At 44.9% G+C, this 27,280-nt stretch overlaps 1 long non-coding RNA gene across 1 annotated transcript; it reads right to left on the bottom strand.

The window, feature by feature from the left end:
- Positions 1-1,305: 1,305 nt before the first annotated feature.
- On the bottom strand, positions 1,306-25,898 carry LOC311587826. Its single transcript, XR_014775981.1, has 6 exons — positions 25,755-25,898; positions 22,682-22,793; positions 13,680-13,759; positions 2,629-3,524; positions 2,231-2,359; positions 1,306-1,583 (listed from the first exon to the last, which is right to left on the bottom strand). It is a non-coding gene; the product is annotated as an uncharacterized lncRNA (long non-coding RNA).
- Positions 25,899-27,280: the final 1,382 nt, after the last annotated feature.

The raw sequence follows: 27,280 nt of genomic DNA on the forward strand, positions 1-27,280 counted from the left end.
CGGTAGGCTGGGACCTTGCTGAGAAGGGAGACAGTTCGAGGCCGTGCGATGGCCGAGCTAGCGGTGGCGAGCTGGAAGGCCCTCTTCTGGAAAGCTAGGAGAAATGCTTTTTCTTCTCCTCCTACCCCCGCCCCTCCTCCCGCTACGGCCCACGGTAAAGTGGGGCGGCTGCTTTGGGAAACGATCGACAGTTCTCCCGAACATTAAACACAAGAGTTAGTTACCATATAACCACTTCTAGGCGTACAGTGAAAAGACACGAAGCCACACAACCACACAAAAGTGTGCACACAAATGTTATCTCGAACCCGCAAGATTCAATACTCAAAAAAGTGAGAACAGCCGGGCGTGGTGGCGCACGCCTTTCATCCCCAGCACTCAGGAGGCAGAGGCAGCCTGGTCTACAGTTCGGGGACAGCTAGGGCGGGTCCATAGAGAAACCCAGGCTGGGCGGTGGGGTACAAAAACGAAAAAAAAAAAAAAAAAAAAAAAAAAGAACAAAGAAAACATAAAGGAAAGAGAAACGGGGTACACACTCATATGAAGAAACTTCAAATTAAATGTTAGGAACCAGATACATATTGTATGATCCAGGTCATAAGGAAATGTCCAGAATTAGCACAACTAAAGAGACATATCCGTTAATGCTGGGACTGAGGAATGCCGGGGATGGAGAGGAGTTCTGGTTTCTTTTTGCAGTGATGAAAATATTCTGAATTGATTTTGGTGATGGCTGCACCGGCCTGTGAATAGGCTAAAAAGTTACCGAACACGTAGGTCAAGTTATGAAAAGATCTCTAACGTGTATCTTGATGCAGCAAACCAGTTTGTTAACTGTTATTGTTAGCCGCTCTTGGGCTGTGAGAATTGGCCAAATATTGTGATTTTTATCTGTTACTTTTGAAAAGCCTTGAGCTCATACTTTACAAACATATCTGAAGTACCCTCTCTGAAATTCAACTGAGGCAGCATTCCAGGAATTAGTAGCAAATATTCAGAATATGTAGCTACTTTTGTATTTTAGTTGCCCATATGTGATGTGTAGATGTTTGTGTGGGTGTGGCATTTGCATATGTGTGTGCATGGCAATTGTGTGTGGATCCCTTTCTATCCTGATCTACAGTTTTGGCCCAGGGTCCCAGGGCTGTCTGGCTAGTGAGCTCTCTGAACCACTATTTACCTATCTCTGCTCTGCACTAGGATTAGATGGGGCGGGGTGGGGGACAGCTTTTTACATGGGTGCTGGGGATCCGAACTCAGGTCCTCATATTTGTGCAGCCATTCATTCCCACAGCCTCCCCCCCCCCCCCCTTTTTTTTAAAGACTAGAATACGTAGAAAAGGCTGGCCTCACACTTGTGGCACTCTTCTTGCCTCTTCCTCCCAAATCCTGGTGTAATAGGTTATTTTCCACCAAGCCTGGCATAATAAGACATACTCTTTATAGGTTTAAATTTTTATTTTTATATATCCAAAATGTGTTTATTGGGGGGTGGCTTCCCCCTCATCTTGAATTAGGTACTTTCAGTGCTGCTTCCTCCTGAAGGAGCATCCTTCTGTCAGCTTTGCTTTTCCACCTGTAGGCTGACAGAGAACAGTGGAGCAGCCAACAACACACAGGACTACCATTTGTGCATGGCTAAAAGAACGTGGTGATTTTATAGCAGTCTGTGCTGTACCCAGATCGCGAGACCCCCCAAAACACCACCAGGACTCGATACCGATGCAATATACATGAGGACCTTTAAACAACTCAGAGCCGGGCTCTGACTGGTCACCAACACAGTGGTACCCAGAAAGAGCCCTGATCTCTGGGCTTAAGGTAAATGTATAGGTTCCTAACCCTCCTATTGACCCAAAGCAGGGGAGTTCCAACCTGGGAAGCATCTATTGGTTGAGAAACATAAAGAGGTCTAATGTCTAAAGGTGACAGGCTACAGAAAAAGGCTCCAAGACTAGCCACGGCTTAGCTTTCTTTGTTCACTACCTTGTCCAGGGAAGCGTCTGGTTTCTCATTAACCCTATCTCCGGAGGGCAGGAAGGAATGTGGCCATAAAACTGGGTCTCTTATCAACTCTATCTCCAGTGGGACCCTTCGGGTCAGTCACTAGGCAACGCTATCTCTAGTGGGGCTGCTCTTTGCAGCTGGCCAGATTTTCTCCTGTAGGCCTATTTCTTAACCTTTGCCCTAGTAACCCTGAAATCCAATTTTAGTTCTTCTGGTATCTCACCTGGGCAGGATTGGGGCTCCGCACCATGTGCTTTTTCTTGTGTTTCCTCTTCTCCTCTTCTGGAGAGGAATGAAGGAGATCCTTTGCGAGTGGCATGTTCTTGTAGGGAGGTCATCACTGCCGGAAAGGCTTAAAATTTTATTTTATATGAGTGGGTGTTTTGCATGCACTCCTGTCTGCTGCGCCATGTGCATGCAGTGCCCACAGAGGTCAGAAGAGGGCGCCAGATCCATTGTAACTGGAGTTACAGTTGGTTGTGATCCACTATGACCTGGGAATTGAACCCAGGGTCTTCTGGAGGAGTGTGACATCTCTCCTGGTCCCCTTAAGATGTATTTTTATTTTTAAAAAATTCTTTGATTTTTCAGTAAAATAGATGTAAGCGGGCAGTCTCTTACCTGGCAACTCTGAGCTAAGGTTAAAACAGGAAGGTTGAATGGTCTTTGTTGGAGCTGTATGAAGACTTAGGAGAGCTAGAGCAGATCCATTTTTCCCACGGCGGTGTCTCATAGCCAGAACCCAAGATTAGAAACTGGTCTGGTAGGCTGGCCCTACTGTGGTCAGGACCAGTCAGGTCATCCCAGCTGGCATTCCTAGGATGAAAGGGACATCTAGTGTTGTCCTTTCCAGTGAATTGGGAAGCAAAAGCTGAGTAGAAACTGGAGAGATGGCTCAGTGAGTAAAGGCGCTTGTTGTCAAGCCTGATGGTCTAAGTTTGACCTACATGCCGGAAGGAGAGAACTGATTTCTGCAAACTATCCTCTGACTTATACACATGCGCCCGCGCGTACACACACACACACACACACACACACACACACACACACACAGACCAACACCTGCCTTGTGTAAAGTGGCTTTCTGTTGCAGGATATTTGATCACACTGTGAACCCCGAAATTGTGTTATTTACTGGAAAACCCTGTTTTTAGTTGTGGTGTGGCTCAGCCCTAGCACACACCTTTAAGCCAAGATTTTTCTGCTTGAATATTGTAAACAGGATTAAATAAAGTCAACCATGAGTCAAGAGGCGGAACAATCCAACCAGCTGACAGGAGGTCAGCATAGCCTTATTAAGAAAAAAAAAACCATAGAGAGGAAGAGGAAGTCAGGATGGATAGAGAGACCCACAGGAAGTAGAAGGGAGGGACAATCAGCTTGAGGGAGGTTTTGAGACTGTGGGAGAGGTGGCATTGCTTCTGGAACCGCAGCTGAGGAGGAAGGTCAGCTGGGTGACTTCTCTGCCCCTCTGAGTTAGCAGGCTTTCACTTCAGCATCTGGCTCCCGATTCTTTACTGGTAAAAATCAAACAATTGAGATTTTGTTAAAAACAACAGCTTTCCATTTCTCTAACCATCCTTCTGTTATAGAAACTGCTTTTGTTAAAAACAAAACAAAACAAAACAAAACAAACTAAACTATAAACATTGACTCTCCACTTGGGCTTTCGATGTAGCTTAACATCTGTGGTATAGCTCAGCTGGCCTAGCACTTCTCTAACATGTGAGAAGCATTGGTTTTGCACCCAGGACCACATAAAAACCATGTGTCGTGGCGCAGAGTTAGAGGCCACCCCAGGATACACAAGACCTGTCTTAAAATAAAACAAAAGATAAACAACAGAGGGAAAGAAGGAAGCTAAACCTAGGAGGACTCAAGGCAATGCCTGCCTTCACTTAGTGACTGTCACTTTGATTTGGATCACCCGCTGATCTCTGTGTGTAGGTACAGATGTTCATCACTTAAGGAATATTTATATAAAAACCAGTGGTAAGGAACTCGGCCTATCCCTGCTAAGGCTGAAGACACAGAGATAAGACCAAGTGAGGCACCTTAGTTTGGCCTTTGTAATACCTGGTCCAGACCCCCCAAAGGTACCTCCAGTTGTCCTAAACTTGCAGTCAGTTTACACTACAGGAACAGCAGAGCCTTGAAGGACAGATAAGCCCCAAATGCAGGCAATTACCCCTACACCCTGAAGGAGTGAGAACCATCTGATGGGAAGCTGTGTGCTCCCTCAAGCAATCGGGACTTCTTAGGACGGCTTGCAGAACCAGCACTGAGCCCTTCCGCTGCCAGGATGGCTTAACAGTACAGCCTCCTGCTTCCCTGCATCCTCCCACCATCATGCCAGTTGGGGGCACCGGATCCCTTTATCCGCTCATCACGCCACAATGTGCACTGACCAAGTCCCCTCTGCTTTTTACTAATTTCTTTAACTGGCATATGTAATAGCCAAGCCTACCCGGCTCAGGCTGCCAAGGCCTATGCAAACTCTGGTTATTCTGACATAGTTGGAAGTTGGTGTATGGCTTCAACCCACAATCCTTAGCTACACACCCTTGTCACTGCTGAACCCTCTTTTTTTATTTTTTTATTTTTTTATTTTTATTTTTTGAGTGGGACTTTCTCAGTCCTCTGCTCCCCTCTCTTCTACTCAACTGATGATGATTAATCCAGCCCTCTGAAAAGGCACTTACCCACCCCACACTGCCTTCAGAAGATGCAGGCATGGATGGCCATGTGTGGCTGTGTGTGGACTGTCCTCATGCCACTGTTGCCCTTCAGGAGCAAGGACTAAGTGAACTATCTCCAGCTTCAGGCGTTAAGCCTGGCTGCCGCTGCAGAGCCTCTTCTAGTGATGGCTTGCATAGAGAGTGCCCACCCTTCCTCGGCTGGCCTGCTCCCCGCGCCTGTCTCTCCCTTTCGTCTGTTCATCTCTTGCCTTTGGCGGCTCTCTTACAGCTAGGCTAAAAGTGCATAGGTGTTGAAACAGAGCCAAGCCAAGTTGATAGTATGCTCCGAGCTTAAGTCTCTGCTGGAGCACACAGCGCCACAGGGAAATCAGAGAAAGGAGGCTCATTGCAACGGGTTTGTGAGTGTGGGTGTGGTGGCGCATGCCTTTAGTCCTAGCACTTGGGAGTTGCAAGCTGGAGAAGTGGGAGTTCAAACTCATCCTCAGCAATATATCCAGCTTGAGGCTAGCCTGGGCTACATGGGATCTAGCTCCAAAATAGTGTTCCTACTCATTAAGCATATGACTGAAAAACTAAAAAATTGTTCTGCCCTTTCATAACTTTCATTGAAGATGAAAAATTTAAAAAGATTTATTTATGATTATGTATACAGTGTTCTGCCTGCATATATACCTGAAGGACAGAAGAGGGCGTCAGATCACATTACACATGGTTGTGAGCCACCATGTGGTTGCTGGGAACTGAACTTAGGACCTTTGGATGAACAGTCAGTGTGCTTAACCTCTGAGCCATCACTCCAGCCCGAAGATGAATTTTTGATGCAAATTTTCGTGAAGCAATATAATCTAGAAATAACAATCTTTTTTTGAAGGCCTACCGAAGAGAAGCGTGTGTGTGTGTGTGTGTGTGTGTGTGTGTGTGTGTGTGTGTGTTAGGTAGGTGAGAAAGAGGACTAGAGGGAAAAGGGGGCGTAGACCTTTTTAGACTACTTCTTGCTGATGAGGGGCATTGAGTTCTTTGGGGCAAATCCAATCTTCATTGTCAGAATATCTCCAAACAGCAACCCAGCAAACACCAACTGGCAGTCCAGCAATAGCAAAAGCAGCAGCAGGGGAGGCAGCAGCTTCCACAGGTTCTCTCCGGGCTCTTGCATTCATAGCCTCTCAAGAGTCCCTAGAATTCCAAACATAAGCCATCTGCAGCTGACAAAAATCATGCCCCTCCTAGAGCAGGAGACAGTCATAGTTAACAGTTGTGGACAATCTGAAGCAGCCCCATATCCCACACCTGGGACTGAAACAAAAACATTTTCATATAATGTAACTTCTTTTCTTTTCTTTTCTTTTTGTTAGTTTTTTGAGACAGGGTTTCTCTGTGTAGCCTTGGCTATCCTAGATTCACTTTGTAGACCAGGCTGGCCTTGAACTCACAGTGATCTGCCTGCCTCCCTCTCCCCAAGTGTTGGGATTACAGGCATGCACCACCACACCTGGCTCATAATTGTTTTTTGTTTTTTGTTTTTTTAAGAAACCAAAATTCTTGCTACGTGTGTGTGCGCGGTGTGTGTTGTGTGTGGTATATTTTGTGTGTGTGTGTATGTGTATGTGAGTGTGTGTGTGGTGTGTGGTGTGTGTTGTGTGTGGTATGTTTTGTGTGTGTATGTGTGTGAGAGAGTGTGTGTGTGTATGTGAGTGTATGTGTGTGTGTTGTGTGTTGTGTGTGGCATGTTTTGTGTGTGTGTGTGTGAGAGTGTGTGTGTGTATGTGAGTGTATGTGTGTGTGTCTTGGTTGACAGAGTGTTTGCTATGTGTGTACTACTTCTTGAGTTTAATCTGCACAGCTCCAGCACTGCATAAATTGAGTATGGTGGTGCAAGCCTGTAACCCCAGTATTCAGGAGGTAGAGGCAAAAGGATCAAGAATTCAAGGCCAGCCTTAGCTACCTGTTGAATCTGAAGCCATCCTGAGGCTCTAAGAGACCCCCATCTCAGATAAACAAACAAACAAACAAACAAATAAATAAAACAATAAAAGAGAGAGGGATGGCCATGAAATCCATTGTGTTAATGTCTGCATGATGTGAGTGTCTGTACATAGGTTTTTGTTTGTTTATTGAGACAGGATGCCTCACTGTGTAGCCCAAGCTAGCACTGAACTTGTTTCCTCAGTGCCTTGAGTTCTGGGATTCCGGGCATGTGCCACCATGCCTGGCTCCACACTGTGTTTTTCTTGTGTTTGATTTTGTGTTTCTGGGCATCAAATCCATGCCTTTGGGGAGCAAGACAAATGCTCTACCACTGAGCCCTTCACTATTCCACCTTCTGAGCCATGTTATTGAACATCATGGATTTGGGCTGCCAGAGTCCATCCAGAAATGTCTGTTGAGGATTTCTCTTCCTCTGGCCTATCTTTGGAGAGTGGACAATCTGTTCCGAGTGTGATGATGGTAAAATGTAGCACAGTTTACACAGTGGATTTGTACATTATTCAAACCAAGACAGAGAGGAGAAAGGAAAGGAAGAAGGCTATTCAACGATTTAAAAAATAATAATAGTGACTGGAGAGAGGAAGGGGCTGGAATGAGGCTAAGAGAGGAGGCGAAGGGAACAAAAATTAACCTTATCAGAGAAACCCCACACAAGGGGAACAGCGCAGTGTTCTGCATTCAGGAATGCTGTGGCTTTTGAGATACAAATCTGGCACTGGAACAACAGGGTATTATGGGTGCTGATCCGGTAATCTTCTGAGGTGCGGGAGGAAGAGTGGGTGGGCCATGTGACATTCATGAAATGCTTGAGGTGAACTCACTGCTGAAGTATTAGTCACATTTTGTTGTGCGCTGTCCCCTCCCAATTTATTTGACAGAGAAGTTCCTCTGCACTTGTGGTTTTCCTAAAAATTTAGCCTTTTTTTCCTCAACAATACTTTAAAATATTCCATCTCAAAAGTCTGCTGCTGTTCTGAAGGCGTCTGGCCACATGCCTTGCCCCCTTTTGCCTACTCGAACAAATATGCCTGCATTTACATACAGCCCAGCACCTACTTAACTCTGCGTTGGTTACAAGTTAGTCTGAAGGACCGTGTTCATAGTGCGCAACTAAGTTGGCCTCTAGATTTCAGAAGGAAAAAGAGAAAGACAGGAAGAAAGAAAGAAAGAAAGAAAGAAAGAAAGAAAGAAAGAAAGAAGTGGGGGAGGAGGGGAAAGGAAGGAGGCTGACAAGAGTTGGGTAGGGGGCTGGGGGGGCTATCATCCTCATGCTGCAAGCCCAACACTCAAGGAGGCTGAGGCCAGCCTGGGCTACATAGTGAGTTCAAGGCCCATTTGAGATCAACTACATATTGAAACCCTGTGTCAAAAGCCAGGTATAGTAGTGTGTGCCTGCAATGGCAGCGCTTGGGAGGCAGGACAATTGTCACAAACATCAGGCCAGTCTTGTCTACATAGCTGGTTCCTGGCCAGCCAATGCTACAAGCAAAGGACCCACCGAAAAAACCAAAATTGGAACTGGAGAGATGGCTCAGTGGGTAAAGTGCTTACTGAGCAAGATGAGGACCTAAGTTTGGATCCCAGCACCTCTGTAAAAGCCAGGTAGCAATGGGTGGGTCTGAAACTCCAGTGCTAGTGTCTTACTCAGGGTTACTGTTGCTGTGATGAAACACCACGACCAAAATAACTTGGGGAGGAAAGGGTTTATTGTGCTCACAGTTCCATGTGACAGTTCATCATCAGAAACAGGGAGGGCAGGAACTCACACAGGGCAGGAACCGGAGGCAGGAGCTGATGCTGAGGCTGTGGAAGGTGCTGTTTACTGCCTTGCTCAGCTTACTGTTTTTCTTTTCTTTGAACCCAAGACCACCAGCCCAGGGATGGCACCATGGGCTGGGCCTTCCAGCCATTGATAGCTAATTATGAAAATGATTTATAGTCAGATCTTATGGAGGCATTTTCTTAATTGAGACTCCCTCCTCTCTGATGACCCTAGCTTGTGTCGAGTTGACGTAAAACTAGCCAGCACAGCTGTGCTGGCAAGGAATAGCAGCACCCAGAGGCTCAGTGGGCCACCACCCTAACCAAATCGGTATGTTCCTGGTCCAGTGAGACACCCTGTCTCAAAAATAAGGTAGACATCAACTGAGGAATATACAGGTGGCCTGAATTTGAAGAGACAATAGGACCCTCGTTTAGGTAATAAGCAACTATTCAAAACTGTACTACTCTGTAGGAGAAGGCTGGCCAGGACGAGTGCTCAGAGAGCTGCATTCCCAATTCTCTGAGGGCTTAACATAGAGTGTGTAGGGTGGGGTGGGGCCACATTTTATTTTATTGAGTCAGACTTGAAGCTGTCTAAGCTTCCTGCAGGCTGCATTACAGTTCTCAACTTTGTTGCAGAATACAGCTTCCATCTGTCAAACTCCACTGCTGAGGATAACTGAGGGAAAGGTTGGTAAGCCTGGAGCACTTTGCTGAATGGGAACCTGACAAAGGAATCCAGACCTTAGATCTTAGATCTTTAAATTTTATTTATTTAATAGTGGCATTTATCTGCATGTGTATGTCCCATGTGTATGTTTAGAACAAGGAGGGCAGAAAGGGCATTAGATTCCCTGGAACTGGAGTTCCAGATGGTTGTGAGCCACCATGTGGGTGCTCAGCAAGAGCAGCAAGTGCTCTTAACCTCTGAGCCATCTCTCCAACTCCTGGATCTCAGTTTTTGCTTGTTTGTTTTGTTTTGTTCTTTTGAGACAGGGCTTTTCTGTGTAGCCTTGGCTGTCCTGGAACTAACTCTCTTTGTAGACCAGACTGGCCTTGAACTCACAGAGATCTGTGCCTCTGCCTCCCCTCAAGTGCTGGGATCACAGGCGTGCACCACCGCGCCCCAGCTTGGACCTCAGGCTTTTGAAGGGCAAAGAGGTAGGAGTCCTGGCAATTCACAACACAGTGTGCTTTCTTCCTGGGAGATTCAGAAGAGCAGCAGGGAAACCACTTCTTCCTTTGGAAGCAGCCTGTCTCCCCTCAGTGAGAGTGGCTGTCATCAAGAAAACATGGTGCCGGGTATAGTGGCACACGCCTTTAATCCCAGCACTTGGGAGCTAGAGGCAGTAGGATCTCCAAGTTCGAAGCCAGCCTGGTCTACAGGACAGCCAGAGCTATTACACAGAGAAACCCTGCCTGGGGGTGGGGCAGAAAAAAAAGAAAACATGACAACAAATGCCGTCTAGAAAAACATTTATTTACTGTGGTAGAAATTTAAACTTGTGCAAACCCTGGAAATCAGTATGGAAGTTCCTCAAAAAACCGAAAGAGGAACTACCTACCGTCTGACCTGTTTGTACTACTTTGGTTCTATACTTGGGACTCTCTACCACTATATCACAGAGATACTTGTACGTTCATGTTCATAAATACTATTCACAACAGCCAAGAAATGGAACCAGCCTAGAGTTCTAGCTGCAGACAAATGGGTAAAGAAAATATGATATTTTATGGCCTTTAAATGAAACCACGGCATCTGCAGGAAAATGGATGCAAGTGGGGATGATGTTAAGCAAAATAAGCCAATCAATTACCACATTTTTTGCTTATATGTAGAAAGCAAATGTGTGTGTGTGCGTGTGTCTGTGTGAGTGTGTGTGTGTCTGTGTATCTGTGTGAGTGTGTGTGTGTGAGTGAGTAGGTCATAAAACTGGAAGGGGAGTGCTGAAGAGATGGCGCAGAGGTTAAGATAACCAGCTGGTTCTTCTATAAGACCCATGTTCAATCCCCACCATCCATATGGTGGCTCACGACTGTCTGTAACTCCAGCTGTAGGGGATCTGACACCTTCTGGCTTATGTAGGCACTGGGCATATGTATTGGACAGACATACTTGCAGGCAGACACCCTGCACATGAAAATTAAAAATAATTTTTTTGTTTTGTTTTTCGAGATAGGGGTTCTCTGTGTTAACCTTGGCTGTCTTGGACTTGCTTTGTAGACCAAGCTGGCCTTGAACTCACAGGGATCCGCTGCCTCTGCCTCCCAAGTGCTGGGATTAAAGGCATGTGCCACCACCACCCAGCAAAGTAAATATTTAAAATTTTTTTATTTTATTTTTACCGGGTGTGTAAGGTGAAGAGGGAAGTGGAGAGGGATGATGGGAAAAGTATACTGACACATGCTGCTTACGAAAATGTTAACCTAAATTACTGTCTAGTTTTTACTTTCATGTGTGTGTGCCATGCACTGGCAGAGGCCAGAAGGAGGTGCCAGATCCTCTGAGCAGCTCAGAATTGCCTGGCATGGATGTGGGGAACTAAGCTCGGCCCTCTGGAGGAGCACTACTCATTCTTAACTGATGAGCCATAGCTCTGTGTCCCCCTCCCATGGTTTAAGAAGTCGCCCCAACTCTTTCAACTTTGCTTTAATTAATCTTTTCTTTTGAGACAGGGTTCCACATAGCCTCAGGTTATCCTGGAATTCATTCTCTAGCTGAGACTGAACTTGAACTTGTGATCCTCCTGCCTCTACATCCTGTATGATCGGATAGCTGGCGTGTGCCATCATGCCTGGCGTATGTTGTTCTAGGGAATCTAACCAAGACCTTCACGAATGCTAGGCAAGCGCTGTACCAATTGGGCTGTACCCCCTTTCTCAGCTTCCCCCATTTCTGGGGTGAAAAAATGTAAATTAAAATGTACTGTTGGAGTCAGATACGATAGCTCACACCTGCAGTTCCTGCACTTGGGAGTCCAAGGCATGATGGTCAGCACAAGTTCAAAGTCAGCTGCTGTACGGTATGAGGCTCTGTCTCAAAAACAACAGAAGTTGGGGTTGGGGGGGAGGGGAGTGGCACACAATTTTAGTCCTAACACTCAGGAGACAGAGGCGGTCAGACCTCTGTGAATTCAAGCCCAGCTTGGTTCAAACAGGCTACCCAGACATTCACAGTGAGACTTGAGATTAACAGTGAGGCTCTGTCTCATAAACAAAACCAATATTAAAAAATAAAAGGGAAGGGGCTGGAAGGATAGTTCAGTAATTAAGAACACTTCTATTATTCCAGATGACTGGAGGTCAGCTCCCACCACTGTTCACAATCACTCGTGACTCCATAGCAGTGGTTCTCAGCCTCCCTCATGCTGTGGGTTCTCAGCCTCCCTCAAGCTGTGTGGCCCTTTAATCCAGCTCCTCATGCTGTGGCAACCCCCAGCCGTAACATTATTTTGTTGCTACTACATAACTGTAATTTTGATACTACTCTGAGTTGTAATGTAGATGTCTGATAGGCAGGATATCTGCTATGTGACCTCCAAAAGGTTCTCAACCTACACTGAGACTGAGAACCACCACTCTAGAGCCAGGGAACCTGACGCCCTCTGCTGGCCTCTGAAGGCACTTGCACACATGTCACATTGATTAAAAACACACACACCTGAACTTAAATTAAAAAAAAAAAAGTCTTTAAAAAATTTACTTCTGGTATCCTATAAACACAGTTATGACCATAAATATGCTTTCACTAGACTATACGAAATGTTTGGAAGACTTGAGTCTCAGCAATATATCCTGACTCTGATTCTAACATTATTTTATAAGATTACAAATATTTTGGTTCTTCTGTTTGAGATGACACACTATTAATCACATATTTGTGCCTATATTTTTTGGTTTTCTCTTTTGGGATCAAACCAAAGGCTTGAACTTGATAAACACATGCTTTACCACTAGGATATATCCCCAGCCACCAAAAAAAAAAAAAAGTTTTTAAAACATATTTTTAGTTTTTTGAACTTAAATAGGATTTTCTTGTGTATGTAAGATTTCCATGCAAGGGCTGGGTATGGTGGACAGGCCTGTAATCCCAGTGCTCAGGAGCTCGAGCAGGAAGGCTGCTGCCATTTTAAGGCCAGCCTAAGCTATAGTAACAAACCCCCAGCATGTTAAACACACTTGTACCAACCTGTGGGAGGGGGAAGCAAAAGGATCAGAAGTGTGGGGCCAGCCTTGGCTACATAGCACACTACAGGCTGGCCCTATAGGCCGTCATGAGGCCCTATTAAACATTTTGCTTTAGTATATATCCTCAAATAGTATACATTCTTCAAATTCTGCTGATTCATAGAGTTATTCTCCAAATATCTGTGTAAATTGGAAGGTCATTACTATTTATCCTCTCTGGTTAATTGAGTGATACCTAAAGAGCACATCACCTGTCTTCCCCCAGATCTTGGTGCTAATGTTGTCTCTTTTTTTTGGAATGGCTGTATTGCTACGTGGGACCTCGCCTATCTAATACAGGACTTCTGTTTATTTGTTTGTTTGAACAAGTTCTCACTGTGCAGTCTAGACTGATAGTAAATCTCTCAGCCTTCTGCCTGGAAGATTAAAAGTGTGAGCCATCACCTCAGGCCTAACACATCATTTCTGTCACCATGAGCAGTCTTTTCTTAGATAGCATAGTTGCTTCAGATATCGCTGTCCCTACATGTCAGTATAGTATAGCTTTGCTAAACTGTCAGGTTTGCTTCTCCCATTAAGAAAGCCATCCAGGGCTGGAGAGATGGCTGAGAGGTTAAGAGCACTGGCTGTTCTTCCAAAGGTTTTGAGTTCAATTCCCAGCAACCACATGGTGGCTCACAACCATCTATAATGAGATCTGGTGCCTTCTTCTGCCATGCAGGTAGAAACTGTATATATAATAAACAAATTAAATCTTTAAAGAAAAAAAGCCATCCAAGGGGTTGGAACTTAGCTCAGTGGTAGAATACTTGCCTAGCAACAGTAAGGCCTTGGGTTCTGTCCTCAGCTCTGGAAAAAAAAGTCACGCAAATCATTAAAGATTACTTTTGCTACATGAACTAGCCCTTTAAAAAGTACTCATTCCATGATTATCCCCTACAGGTTTCAAATGGCACCCTTTCATCCTTGTTTTGTGCTCCAGCCCATGTTAAATTATCTCCTCATTGTGCATGGCTTTTACAGACTCAGCCTTACCTGTCCAAGGTGAATGGTACTGCTTTGAAAAGGTCTTTCCCCTGGTGAGATCTTGTTGCTGATGATACAACACACTTTGGCTGCAGAACAAGGAGAAATCAATTTGGAACTGACCTGAAAACCTTCTCCCTGCTGGCCAGTTTTCATAGTGTTGGAAGCCTCACCAGGGAAAAACAGTCCTCAGTGAACTTACCCAGCAGCGGACTGTGCATATTACAATGCCAACCTGTCAGGCAAGATGTGCCCTGCAACAGTGGCATAACTATTGTGGGGATAACAAACCATTTTCTGCTTGGATGTGAGGCCTCTACAGGAGAGAATTCATTCTTGGTACTATGGTATAAAGCTCATTGCCCTAGAGGGAACCTCTAACTGTTTCCTAAATGGACCTTCTGTCAAACTGCCTTCTAAATATTTGCATTTATAGTCGTATATTAGTGCTGCTCTCAACCTGAGTGAGTCAGGGTAGCTTCCCGCCCCAGTAAGCAGTAGTCAATGCAGAGCAGTAGTCAATGCAGAGACATAACTGGTCAAAGTGCTGAAAGCAAGGGACCGTTGAGTGCTTATCCCTAAATGGGACATTTATATCAGTCCTATTATGCACCCATTCAAGGACACCAAAGAGGAGAGGCAGACACATTGTAAGAGTCACAGGACAGGGAGAAATGTTGTGAAATGCTTTCTCTTGGACATGGCATGACTGTGGCACTCATGACAGCTGTGCTTACCAGCATTAGACCTGCATGAGATCAAGTCAGACAACATTCTAGCACAGAGGGGAGAGGAGTCATGAGGCTTTCCCACAGCTGAGGAACTGTTGGCAACCCGTGAATGCAACTGATGGGAGGAAGAGACATTTTTCTCTAGTAGTGTGTGTGTTGTTAGGCTGCCCGTGTTCCAGTGGGTGGCTCCACAGTCATGTGCACACAGCACTAACTGCATTCAGTGGGCTTTAAAAAGAACAGGACATCTATAATCCCTGTACTCGGGAGGCAGAGGTTGGCAGATCACTGTATGTTCGAGGCCAGCCTGGTCTACAAAGTGAGTCCAGGAAGGTAGGGGGAGAAAGTATGATGGGAACCCAGGGGAGTGGTCAGAGGAACTTATGTTGGATATGATCAAAATACATTATACACATGTTTGAAATTGTCAAATTGCCAAAAAATAAATGTAAAATGTTTAAAAATACTCATCACACACATGTATGCACACACATCATGCACACACATGCATGCACATGAGCACAGAGAAAAGGTCTTAGCCCAGTATGATGATCTATGCCTGTGATCTCAGTGCTCAGAAGGTGGACAGGGCGATCAGGAGGAGCTCAGAGCAGCCTGGGCTGCATGAGATGCCCTGACTCAAACCCTCTAGTGAAACCAACAGGTCTTAGGCACATGGTGGAGTTGGGTGCCTGCTGAGCTGACCCCATACTGTCACTGTGCTTCCTAAGGCACTCACCTGAACGGTCTCTGTGCATCTCCTCATGAGTCACAGTTTGTTTGTCTGTTTTGCTTTGTTTTGATAGTGCTGGGGATTGAACAAGAGCCTTGTGCATGGTAGGCAAGCCGTTCCAACTGAACGCATCCTTGCCCTTTTTGCTTGTTTTATTATTATTGTTATTTATTTATTTATTTGGTTTTTCAAGACAGGGCTTCTCTGTGTAGCCTTGGCTTTCCTGGACTAATTTTTTAGACCAAGCTGGCCTCAGACTCACAGAGATCCATCTGACTCTGCCTCCGAGTGCTGGGATTAAAGGCGTGCACCACCATGCCCGGCTTTTGCTTGTTTTTTAATCTGAGTGGAATGAATAGTCGCTCTCTTACACCAGGCTGGCCTCAAACTCACAGAGATCTGTCTGCCTCTGCCTCCTGAGTGTTGGGATTAAAGGCATGTGCCACCGTGGTCTGCTGTTTATTCATTTTCAAGAGAGTACATTGGGGCTAGAGAGATGGCTCAGAGGTTAAGAGCACTGGCTATTCTTCCAAAGGTCTTGAGTTCAATTCCCAGCAACCACATGGTGGCTCCTGGCCATCTGTAATGGGATCTGCTGCCTTCTTCTGGCCTGTAGGCATATGCAGATAGAATACTGTAGATATAATAAATAAATAAAATAAATAAATAAATAAATAAAGCAGAGGGAGCGAGAGTGTGGGGGGGGGCCAGTGTGGGGTGTGGGGGTGAGGGTTTGTAGGGAATTATTCTTTCTGCTTGCTTAGTTTTACCTTGGAAAACTCCAGGCCCTGGCTTGTCTCTTTTACTTGGGATCCTTTCTCAATCAGCTTGGAATCTGTTGATCATCTTTGTTCTTCTTCAAGCAGATGAAGTCCAACCACCTGCTTCTTGCCTTCCTGCCCACTTATGGTTTCCAGAGGGCAAATCCTACCTCCTCTTCACCAGCTCTCTTTCCTCTCTGCCCTAATCTGCCCCACACTGTAGTCATGGAGGTATGGACTAGCTACCCTTGCTTGGGTACCTCACCAGTCCACCTCACCAACTCCCCCTGTTTCTACCCCTAGGTCTGGATGTCTGGCCCTCCTGGCTGCTCAGCTCCTCTGCTCTGCTCTGCTCTACCCATGCCTGAGACAAACTTCCCTAGTTTCACTAGCTGCCTCCAGGGCATCCAGATCCCCAGGCAGCCCATGGCATTTGTTTTGTTTCCACAGGTGCTATCGCTAAGCTCAGAGGTCATTTGTGGGGAGTTAGGGGGAGGCTGGTAACAGAATTAGACCCTTCTGGTACCCTTCAAGGGAGCTGCCTCCCCAGCTTCTCCTTTTCAGTGCCTCTGGCAGACAGGTGTTCCCTCCACTGGTAGTAAATGCCTGAGTATTTTTACCCAGTACTCCATAAACAAAGTGACAATGTTATTGGAAATGTCATTGCAACAAGGCATATGAGTAATTGTCCCCATTAATCATTTTGCCAAAGAAAACAAGTTGCCATCCAAGCTTGTTTAGAGAGATGCTTGCTATGTGAAGGAAGAAAGTTCAGGCATCTCCCTAAAAGCTCCCTGTCAAGACTGGAATGACGTATAGCCAGTGTTCTGGTGTGCCTGAAGTAAACCCTTCCATATGCAAGGCAGTGCCAGCTGTGCAGTCCACACTGAATGAGTCGTTACAGAAATCTCAATGCCAAAGCCGTGAAGAGTGAGGCCTTTCCACAGGGACTGGGGATTCAAGAGAGGTAGAGGTTATACCCAGTTTGTCTCTGTATCAGGAAGCATCATCACTACAAAGGCACCCTTCCAGGGCAAGCAAGACGGCTCAGGAGATGAAGATGTCTGCTGCCAAGCCTGATGACCCAAGTTGGCCCTCTCTGACCTATATGATGGAAAGAGAGAACTGATTCCAACAAGTTGGCTATCTCCTGATTCTCATATGCTGGACACACACACACACACACACACACACACACACACAGAGAGAGAGAGAGAGAGAGAGAGGGAGAGAGACAGAGACAGAGACAGAGACAGAGACAGAGAGACAGAGAGAGAGAGACAGAGAGAGAGACAGAGAGAGACAGAGACAGAGACAGAGAGAGACAGAGACAGAGAGAGAGAGAGAAAGAGAGAGAGAGAGAGAGAGAGAGAGAGAGAGAGAGAGAGAGAGAGAGAGAGAGGGAGAGAACCACACCAATAAAACTAACTAAACACGGAACTGGGTCTTTGCCCTCAGGGAGGACTCAAGGAGCTATAGTGGGGATTTAGAGATTTACTTAAATTCTTACAAATGAGTGTTTAAGGAATAACTGCCGGGTAGTGTGTTAAGTTGGGTAATACATGTATAAATAAAAACAGAGAGGAACTATGACAAGTCTCTTGAAAGTCTAATGTATAAAGCCAAGTCTTAAAAAAGGAATACAAGTTTTTAAAGCAGGCAAGTAGACAAATATTTGCAAAGTCACAGTGGCATGAAGTAGGGCGGGAAAATGCAAACAAGTAGATTTAGGTGTAACAGGCATTAGTAGGTAAAAAACAGTCAAGAGCTAAGAGCACAAAAGTGGACAAGTGACAGACAATGGAGCACTTCAAATGGCAAGCTCAGGAGAATGTATTTGATTTGAAGGCAATTGGGGGCCACTGAGGACTTGAACATGGGAGTGACAGTTGTCTCACATGTACTTAGCATTTCTTGTTTTGCTCAGGGCAGTTTATATTATGTTTGCTCATGCATATGATGGGATGATATACAGAAACAAACGCTATAGTGTGAGGGACTGGTGCAAAGTAACTGCTTCAATAATCCACACCTGGGAAGGAACTCTGACGTATGTTTCACTCATCAACAGTGACTTACTTCCTGCCAGGCATTTTCTGTCACACTAGAGCAACAAGTAACAAGTGGCTATTGAACTATATCTCCCCAGATAAACAGCACAGCTACATGACACCACCCAATATACATTTCCAGACATTTGCTCAGCTCTCCCTTCACGCCAAATTATAATCTACCCTACTGTAATACCCCTGAAAAATAACAATAGCTTTGTATGTTTGTGTTTTTGTGTGGAGGAAGAAGAACCTAAGGGCCGGTGCATGCTGGGCAAAACCATTCTGTCACCGAGCTGTACTCTAATCATTTTGGGGTGGTGGCGGTAATGGGAGGGTCTCCAGGATGGCCTCAATTTCAGGATGTGGCTGAGGATGACCTTGAATTCCTGGAACTCCCATATCTACTTCCCAAGAACTGGGCTTGTATGTTCCTTTTCTCTTTCAGAATCCTTGCTTTTCTTTATGTTTTATTAATACAGACACGTAGAACTTTAATGGTTTATCTCTCTGTTCTTGTGTGAATGTATGTGTTAGAGTTCGAGTGGAAGAACTTCTGTATCACACACACACTTTGATTTCTGCTTTCCTTTATTTAGGTTTATTTTATTATCGTATGTGTATGAGTGTTTTGCTTGCATGTATGTAAATACATACATATTTGCATGTATGTAAGTACTCCCTGTAGGTACCTGGGACCCTCGTTGGTCAGAAGAGGGTGTCAGGTCCCCTAGGACTGGAGTGACAGAGGATTGCCAGCTCTCATATGAGAATTGAACCTGGGTTCTCTGCAAAAGCATCAAGTGTAAACTAGGTATTGTAGTGCATGCCTTTGTTTGTCATACTTTCATTTTTATATTTAAGTATTTACCTGACACTTATTTATTTACTTACTTATTTTGAGAGATGGTTTTGCTATCTACCTTAGGCTGGCCTTGAGCTCTCTATGTAGCCTAGGTTAGCCTAGAATCTGTAGCAGTCCTCCTGCTTAGTGTGCTGAGTGCTGAATTACAGGTGTGTGCCACTATGCTCTGTTCTGGGATTTATTTTTTTTAATCAAAGAGAAAACAATACAGCATTGCTATCCATTTGCGCTTACATTTTGGTCATAATGTCATTCAGTGAGCATTTTTCCTACTTATTTGGAATGTGTTATTTGTAGTATTGGGGACCTGAACCCGGTGCCCTGTGTCACCCACCAGCCCTGAATGCTCCTTTTAGTATAAACTAATTTTGTTGGTCTGTGGGTCCATTTGTGGACTGTCGAGTATCTCTTCCCACTGATGTGCCCTGTCTGGTTTTGCTTGTAACAGCTGTCTTAATTAGTGCAGTTTTAGAAGATATTTTGAAATCTGATGGAACTAATTTCCTTTCATCATTCTCTCCTTGTTTATATTTCCAGATGGTCTATATTCATGTTCTAATATAAAATTTAATTGTATGCTTGTTTGATCAGAGTTACAATGGCTAGTAAGACGATTTCATGACTCATAAGGGCCAGTACCATTTGGACTGTTGTTTTCCTTCTCAATATTACAGTGTAAATATTCCTAATGAGACTTTTAGTCACTCCTGTTTTTCTGATTTGTTCACAATTATTACAAGCCCTTGTGCTTCCTCAGTTGGCTGTTGGTTGAAAACCACTGGACAATATTCTCATGTTGATCAGCCACCATACCAAGCCTTCTCTGGTGCAAAAGAGCAGGCAGCACGGGATCCATCAGTATGGGTGTGAAGATTTGCAGTTGTCGTCTGTCTCACCCCAGAGTCCCAGCAAGTTCAGGGCTCTGCAGGCAATCTTGCTTGCCTCACTACTTTCCCCTTCTACCCTCTTTTGTCTGCACGTGGTTCAAAGATGCAGGTTTTCAGCCTTGCAAAACAGGGAGGTTTACCAAAAACTACAGCAGAGGAAAACACTTAGAATCCTGGTAACTGCAAATACTTTGGCTACATTCTAGGCCTTGTGTGATCTATCACAGACTGTGAATCCGCTTCCGCCTTGGCCTCCCACTTACTGAAGTCCACGCAAGCCTCTTGGAACATGTGTGAGTCACAAGTAGGGGGTTCAGAAATGAAAAGACAGAAAGTTCCACAATTAAAGCCAGAAGGAAATGATGAGGAGCTGGCTGCCAAGCTCTGTCGGTCCTCATCCTCAGCTACCCTCCCTCCACCCCCTTCCAGATATCCATCAAGCTAACGGGTCAAACTAGCAGACTTGTCCACGGAACTGGCCAAGAGAAAGTTTCAGTTAGGCTTCTGACTCCTAACTCTCCATGCACCCTGAAGCTTAAGATAAGGGCTCTTGTATTTTACTTCTTTTAACTAACTTTAGGTGAGTGCTATTTATTTTAACTGCTAACCACTGGAAAGGCGGAGGAAGAGAAACTAACAGACCCGTGATGAACTAGGGCAGAAGCACAGAGCAAGGCATGATGGGACACCCTTTTACTTACAGCGCTTGGGAGTGGGAGGAAGGTTACTGTGATTCTGAGTTCAGCCTCTCTATATACCAAGTTCTGTTTTCCCTCCCCTACTTTTGTTTTTGGTTTTTGGTTTTTGGTTTTTTTTTTTCAAGTTAAGGTTTCCCTGTGTAGCCCTGGCTGTTCTGGACTCTCTCTGTAGACCAAATTGGACTCCAACTCAGAGATCCAACTCTGCCTCCCAAGCGCTGGGATTAAAGGTGTGCGCACCACCACTGCTGGGCACGTACCAAGTTCCTGATCATCTAGGACCACAAAAGGGAAAATTGTCTCAAAAAACAAGTGGTTATATGCTAAAGAGACGGCTCAGCAGGTAAGAGCATTGGCTGCTCCTCCAGAAGACCCAGGTCACAATCATCTGTAATTACAGTTCCAGGGGATCTGCTGCCTTCATCTGACCTCCACAGCTACCAGGCATGACACGCAACATGCAGGCAAAGCACCCATACACAAATTTTTGTTTGTTTTGTTTTGTTTTTTGAGACAGGGTTTCTCTGTGTAACATCTGTGGCTGTCCTGGAACTTTCTGTAGACCAGGCTGGCTTCCAACTCAGAGATCTGCCTGCTTCTGCCTCCCAAATGCTGGGCTTAAAGGCCTGCCCCACCATGCCCCGCTCACTTGGAAGAATTTTAAGCAGATGGATGACAGGTGGTAACCAGAAGAGACCCATATGTAAATTTCATAATGATGACCTTACCAAAAAATATGAAGCAATTTTGAAACTAGTCTAGTTAATAAAAGCTGGTGAGATTCTTGTCATCTATGTTCTAGAGGACCATCATACTTATAAGAGTGACAAGAAGATATCTCTGCCTAGAGTTTGGATTCCCAGATAGTTGAGTTTTTGTAATGGAAGGATGGTCCCAGGAACACCACCGGAAGTCATTTTAAGGGAACTGAGGCTGGCAGGAGGAGGATGTTAAATGTCTAGGTCAGTGACAGCAGTGTTTTGACTTAGGTTAGCAGGAGAGCTGTTATTGAAGACAAAGCCAGCATATTTGCTTCAAGAGACACAATGACTTAAAGAGACAGCAATGAAAACATGCTGTTCAGGGAGGAGCACAAATGACCAGGGCCTCCCCTCCAAACCCCCAGTGCCCCCCAATTATGTGTTCTGAAATTTATGGCTTCTTGCTGAGACCATGATTCTTTAAAAAAAATTATTATTATTATTATTGTTGTTGTTGTTGTTGTATAAGTGTTTTGCCTGCATGTATGTAAATGTTATGCACTTGTGCCTGGGCCTTTGGAGGTCAGAAGAGGGCACTGGATACCATGGAACTGAAGTTACAAATTATTGTGAACATGTGGGTGCTGGGAACTGAACCTTGTCCTCTGTAAGAGTAACAAGAGCTCTTAACCACAGACCCATCTCTTTGATCTTTGTTCTTCTAAGATTTTTTTTTAATTTAAGTGTATGTGTGTGTCTGCATATCACAAGTGTGTGAGTGTCTGAGGTAGACAGGTTGAATCCCGGAGGCTGGCAGTTGTGAGCGCCCAGCGTGGGTGCTAGGAACTGTACTTGGATCCCCTGGAAGAGTAACGAGTGCTCTTAACCGCTAACCGACTCTGTAGTCCTTTATGATTCCTAATGTCTGCTTAATTTCTGAGTCAGCAGGGATGGCTAGCCAAGTCTGTGTCTGAGGAATGAGAAACTACGATGGTGGGCGGCGTTACCTCTAAGATGTCCTATCAGTCTTAAAGAGCTCTCTTACTACAGCAATATGATCTAAGACTCTTCCTTATCATCAGCCTTTCCCCCCCCCCGCCCCCCACTCTCCTTTCCTGCCATCCTTCATTGCATAATTCATAAGGATTAGACCTATATCATGGCTCAGTGGCTCTCCTAGGGCACCTGGACACGTACATAATAGTGGGCGAGCTCTGAGCCTCTAGAGTCACAATAACGTGGTGAGAATTAAGCTCTATCTACCCTAGGTAGATATTCAAATTTCAAGCAAGAAATTTGACCTGTTAAATATAGTGCTCAGGCTGGTAGTGGTAGCATGGTTGGTAGAATTTACTCAGCGTGCATGAAGCCCTGGCTTTGATCCTCCATATAAACTAAGTGTGGTGGTACGTGACTGTAATTTCAGCACTTGGGAGGCAGAAGCAGGGGGATCAAGGCCACCCTTGACTACATCGGCTAGCCTGAGCAGACATAAGAAGGCGTCTCAAAAAAGAAAAAAAAAGGGGGGGGTGGAGGAATAGTTGAGGTAGAGGAGTTGCCTAGCACGAACAGGACTGTGTTTACCTCTTTAAAATCATGACAATTGTGAGGAGTAAGTCAGTAGAGTTTGTTGTGGAAATTGTTCTGCAGAGCATCCGGAGCATCGCAAGGACTTGGTAAATGTCAGCCAGTCTGACTAGATATGAAGAACAAAGAAACAGGAGCCAGAGATTAGGTGTCAGGCTGCTTGCAATATATAAAGCCACCATAAATATTTTATCCAAGTTTTAATTGTCCTTTTGCATGTAGCAGATATCCTCTTTGTGGTATAAAGAGATTAGGAAATCCGTTCCTTCCTACTTCTGAAATTCTTGACTCCTCTGGGCTATCTATCTATCTATCTATCTATCTATCTATCTATCTATCTATCTATCTATATTATGTATACAATGTGTTGCCTGCATGTGTGTGTGCCTGCTCGCCAGGAGAGGGCACCAGCTCTCATTATAGATGGTTGTGAGCCACCATGTGGTTGCTGGGAATTGAACTCAGCCTTTATGGCTAGTAGAAAATAAGCTATTAACTTATACACCACAAACAAACAAACAAACAAACAAACAGAAAACAACCTATACATAACTCATTCAGGGCTGGAGGGATGTCTCAGTTGGTAAAGTGCTCAGTGTGCAAGCAGGAAGACCTGCGTTTGACCCCAGCTCCCACGTTAAAAGGCATACACCTACTATGCTAGTGCTGCTAGGGTGCAAACAGGAGGGTCCCTGGGGGCTTGTTGGCCTTCATTCTAGCCAAACTGGTGGGCTCCATGTGTGGTGAGAGACAAGAAAATAAGGTGGACAGTGACTAAGGTTGCCCTCTGACCGCCACATGCACACGTGTGCACATGTAGGCGCTCCTTCCCTCCACAAGCCCCACCTCCGCCACAGTGCACTCTGGAGTTCTAGCAGGTAGCTTTTGTTTGTTTGTTGTTGTTTTCTTTTGGTTTTTCGAGACAGGGTGTTAGCCTTGGCTGTCCTGGACTCACTTTGTAGACTAGGCTGGCCTCGAACTCACAGCGATTCTCCTGCCTCTGCCTCCTGAGTGCTGGGATTAAAGGCATACGCCACCTCGCCCGGCACAGGTAGCTTTTTATTACATTATTTTAGCCATCCCTACTTCCTGCAGGAATATTCTTCTGTATTATGCAAGAAAGATCAATTTTTTTGAGAGCAATGTCATACAAAAAGAAAATCAGCCACCCTTAAAAAACTAGGTGAGTGGGCTGGAAAGATGGCTCAGATGTTAAGAGCACTGGTTGCTCTTCCAGAGGTCCTGAGTTCAATTCCCAGCAACCACATGGTGGATCACAACCATTTATAATGAAATCTGCTGCCCTCTTCTGGCATTCAAGTGTACATGCAGACACAGCATTGCTAACATAATAAATAAACAAATCTTAAAAAAAAAAAACCTAGGTGAGTGGAATTCTAAGTTAGATCATTTTCATAAATAGAGCCTTATTTAGAATAGTTTAGCTGTAAAGTAAAAAAAAAAAAATGTAAAAGGTGGAGGTGGAGCAGGGGAGCTGAGAGATGGCCTCTGAGTTAAGAGCACTGGCTACTCTCCCAATGGAACCCAGTTAAACTCCCTGCACTCACATAGTGGCTCACAGCGATCTATAACTCGAGTTCTGGGAGATTAGATATCTTCTGGTCTCCATTAGCAATGTGCAAACATGGATCACAGACTTACATGAAGGCACAAAGTTGAAGTTATTTTTATAAAACAGTGTTTGTTTCTCTTAGCTTATTTCTTAACCCTGCTATCACACAAATAATTTTCTCATACAAGGCTTCACAGTGCAATCTTGAGCAGTTTAAGTCTGTTCTTAATCTTCTGTGCTGTTTTGTCTCACTCCCAGATAACATCCCAGTGATTTTTTCACTTTGTAGCTTTCCTCAGCTCCCGGTGCTTCCTCCTGATCTTCCTTGGACCCACCCATGGTTGAATCACCTTGCTGAATCGCTTACTTCCTCCTGTGGCTGGCAGGAAGTCCAGCCCTATTCTCTCCCCTGCTCATCGACTTATTGACATAACAGAAGGACAGTTGAGGAGCAGAGTTTACACAACATTTAGACAGTAAATTCTCAGAGCAAAGCTTGCAACCAGACATGAGGGGTAAAGAAATCAGCATTTAAACTATACAATTATTAACATTTGTGCCTACATAAAATAAAAATAAAAACTTAAAGAGAATAGTTTAGTTGTTAAACATGAGATCTCAGGCATTCTGTAAAGTATATACTACAAAAGGTTTTCTTTGTTCTCAAAAATTGTTAGTAAAAATTCAGATGTTCCAAATTCAAACTCTAGACAGAAATAAGGAGTTAAAGCTAACAGAATGGAATTGAAAAGCAAAATGTAAGCTGAACAAAAATTTAAGAAATTTATTGGGATGGAAAAAAATTCAATCCAAGCAGTGGTTTATATGAAAAATATTATGGGTTTTAGGTTAACCACCAGCTCTACCATAGCCAACAGTGCAATTTCAGCTCATAGAAAAAGGGTGAGACTTTTTCTCTTACCAAGAGACTTATTTTCCTCGTTAAGCTAAAGCTATGATGATAGATGATTTGCAAACTCTAAACTCTTTTTTTTTCTTTCTTTTTTTGACAGGGTTTTCTGAGTAGCCTTGGCTATCCTGGACTCGCTTTGTAGCGCAGGTTGACCTCAAACTCAACAGAGATCTACCTGCTTCTGCCTCCTCAAATGCTGGGATTACAGGTGAGTGCCACTGTGCTCAGCATAAACTCTTTTAACAAGTATAATTATATGACCTAGAAGTTCTAAGCTCGTAAGAGGCAGGAGAATTGCTATAAGTTGGGGTATAGCCTGATCTATATAACCTGGGCCACATGAGAGCCTGCCTACAAAAACAAAACAGAACAAAAAAACCCCAAACCCAAACAAACCAAATCAAAACACCCAAAAGACAAAAACCCACCCAGAGGAAAAATATATAGGTTAGTGAAAGTCGGTTTGCCTGCTTCACTTTGTACTTTTTGGGAAGTGGAGGGTCTGCTTGTGATTCCCTGACCTTAGATGCCTATCCAAATGAATGTGGTGATGGAGCAGCCCTTCTTACGCATCTCTTTCATACCATGGGAAGCTTCACCCAAAACTACTTTTCTTGAGTGACGAGCTGGAGCAACCAGTTTTTCCTGAAGTCGGCCTGATAAATACATTTCTGATGAGCTGGCCTGTCATCCTGCTGCCTTGTGATAGTTTGCAGGACCCATCCCTAGCCGACTGGCTGCCTGTTGGCATTTGGTAACCAAGGATTTCAGAGGAAGGCATCGAGGTCATTGTGAGGCAATGATGGAAAGGCCTAGGAGGGCCGGGTATACAGGAGCCTCAATTAAGCCTTGCCAGAAGAAGGCTGAGGAAGGGCATGGATGTGAGCTTCGGCCACAGGGTAATAGGCTGGCCGACGTGGTTTGTGGGTAACCAATGAGCCGCCTCACTCCACCAAGGCTGCTCCCACTGCCTTCTAAACTATAAACTGGCATTTCCAGACATTATAAGCATCTATAAAAAGTCTGTAAAACAGATCAAATCTTTGGGGAAAGTTCTAATAAAAATAGAATTTCAAACTGTTGAGCCAGTGCCTTTGTCTAGCTGATAAAGATTTGGAGGGCGGGTCAGAAAACTCATCTTTCTCTCTGGTTCCCCAGTGGACCAAGTGTATGCTCTTGGGCAAACCAGTTAGCAACTCTGGGCCCTGTTCCCTTACTTTAGGATAAGGAGGAAGCCGTCATGCTACTCCGGAGACAGGAGGAACACACTTAGGCTGCCCTGGTTTGTGGAGGACATGTGACTTAGGGATGGGTTATATGGTCTGTGCAAAAGCATTGGGTATAGACTTGCAGGTGACCTCTGTGATGTCAGTCGGACATGGGCCCTTGAACCTTAAAGGACACGTCCGAAAGGCAACAAGCAGGAGCTGAAATGACAGGACTCCCACTTCTTGTCTCAGGCAAGTCCCTTCTAGGTGTTGGCTGAAGTGTTAGTCTCACTTTCTTAATGCTGCCAGGCAGAAGAGGTCACAGAGGGTGGGGCACTGGCCAATGTGTCATGCGCCTAATGCTTTGGGAAGAAATGGAAGGTGAGCAGAGAAGCCAGAGGAGCGTTTGAGTTTGGTGTTTGTGTGTGTGGGGGGGTTGTTGTTGTTTGTTTGTTTTGTTTTGTTTTAGGCAGGGTCTTAAGGATACGGTCCTAAACTTGTGATCTCCCTGCCTCAGTCTCATGTTCCGGGATTACAGGTGAGTACCACCACATTCAGCCTCACAGGAAGAGTCTTTGTAGCAAGTTATTCACAGGCCCCGGCCTTGTTTCCTTTCCAGATTAAAAACCCCACAGGAGCCAAGGACACTGAAGCTACAGCTGTGACAGCTCCTTTCACCCGCTCGGCACCACAGTTTGCCGCAGGTAGCTTAGGTTGGACCCAAACATGACAAATGGCCAACACCGGCCTGGAACTCCTCCTCCTCTAAGGCTGCCTTCACCTCCCAAAGGCTGGGATCATAAATGTGCAAACCCACACTGGTGGCAGGAAAGGTCTCTAAGGACAAGTGGATGAGATGCTAAAATTGAAGTGTGCATTGAAATTTTCAGGGGATCAAGAGA

The sequence above is a fragment of the Acomys minous genome (assembly GCF_964271855.1).
Source record: "Acomys minous genome assembly, chromosome: 17".
NCBI classification, from domain to species: domain Eukaryota; kingdom Metazoa; phylum Chordata; class Mammalia; order Rodentia; family Muridae; genus Acomys; species Acomys minous.